The sequence below is a fragment of the Diceros bicornis genome, chromosome 4 (assembly GCF_020826845.1).
Source record: "Diceros bicornis minor isolate mBicDic1 chromosome 4, mDicBic1.mat.cur, whole genome shotgun sequence".
NCBI classification, from domain to species: Eukaryota; Metazoa; Chordata; class Mammalia; order Perissodactyla; family Rhinocerotidae; genus Diceros; species Diceros bicornis.
The window spans coordinates 82,594,010-82,595,536 of NC_080743.1; the positions used below are offsets into that span (position 1 = coordinate 82,594,010).

The following is a 1,527-nucleotide window of genomic DNA, read 5'->3' on the forward strand; positions in this document are numbered from 1 at the left end:
TTCATGGCTTGCATTTTTAATAGACTTTATTTTTTTTAGAGCACTTTTAGATTAACAGCAAAATTGAACAGAAAGTATAGAGAATTCCCAAATACTCCCTGCCCCTTCATATGTATAGTCTCCCCGACTATCAACATCCTGCACCAGAGTGGTATATTTGCTACAATCAATGAACACATTATTATCAATTGACACATGATTATCACCCAAAGTCCGTAGTTTACATTAGGGTTCATTCTTGGCATTGTGCATTCAGTGGATTTGGACAAATGTATAGTGACATTTAACCACAATTATAGTATCATACAGAATAGTTTCAATGCCCTAAAATTCCCTATGCTCTGCCTATTTATCTCTCCCACCCCCCAACCCCTGACAACCATTGATCTTTCTACCGTCTCCATAGTTTTGCCTTTTCCAGAATGTCACATAGTTAGAATCATATAGTACATAGCCTTTTCAGATTGGTTTCTTTCACTTAGTGATATACAGTTAAGGTTCCTCCATGTCTTTTCATGGTTTGATAGATAATTTCTTTTTAGCACTGAATAATATTCCATTCTCTGGATATACCACAGTTTATTTATCCATTCACCTACTGAAGAACATCTTGGTTGCTTCCAAGTTTTGACATTTATGAATAAAGCTACTACAAACATTGGTGTGCAGGTTTTTGTGTGGACAGAGTTGTCAACTCCTTTGAGTAAATACCAAAGAGCGTGATTGCTGGATCATATGGTAAGAGTATGTTTAGTTTTTTAAGAAACCACCAAACTGTCTTCCAAAGTGGCTGTACCTTTTTGCATGCCCATCAGGAATGAATGAGAATTACTGTTTCTTCCCATCCTCCCAGCATTTGGTGGTGTTAGTGTTTTGGATTTTGGCCATTCTAATAGGTGTGCAGTGGTATCTCATTATTGTTTTAATTTGCAATTGCCTAATGACATATGATATTGAATATCTTTTCATAGGCTTATTTGCATATCTTCTTGGGTGAGGTGTCTGTTCAGGTTTTTGCCCATTATTTAATTAGATTGTTCTAATTAAAGAATTTGATATACATATATGTTGTAAATAGATAAAGTATCTATTTACAATCAAGCTAATTGACATATCCATCACCTCACATAGTTACAATTTTTTTGTGTGGTGAGAACACTTAGATCAACTCTCTTAACAATATGGACAGCTTCATGAATTTGCATGTCATCCTTGCCCAAAGGCCATGCTAATCTTCTGTAATCTAATCTCTAATCTCTCTAATTTTAGTATATGTGCTGCCCAAGTATTCAAGGTTTATTTTTTTTCCATAAATTTTTCCAGTTGTTCCAACACGATTTGTTTAAAAGGCTTTCTTATCCCATTGAATTGACTTGGTACTTTTATAAATATTCAGTTGACTGTATATGTTGGTCTGTTTTTTATTTCACTATTCTGCTCTATACACAGATACACACATACACACATACATATATTTTATTTTATGACTCTGTTGCCTAATCCAGGCTGGATTCATTATTATATTTT

General features: G+C 34.2%; 1 non-coding gene across 1 annotated transcript; it reads right to left on the reverse strand.

Annotated features, from left to right (window-relative positions):
- Nucleotides 1–1,175: 1,175 nt before the first annotated feature.
- Nucleotides 1,176–1,285, reverse strand: LOC131405068 (U6 spliceosomal RNA). The gene has a single exon (XR_009219929.1). It is a non-coding gene; the product is annotated as a U6 spliceosomal RNA (small nuclear RNA).
- Nucleotides 1,286–1,527: the final 242 nt, after the last annotated feature.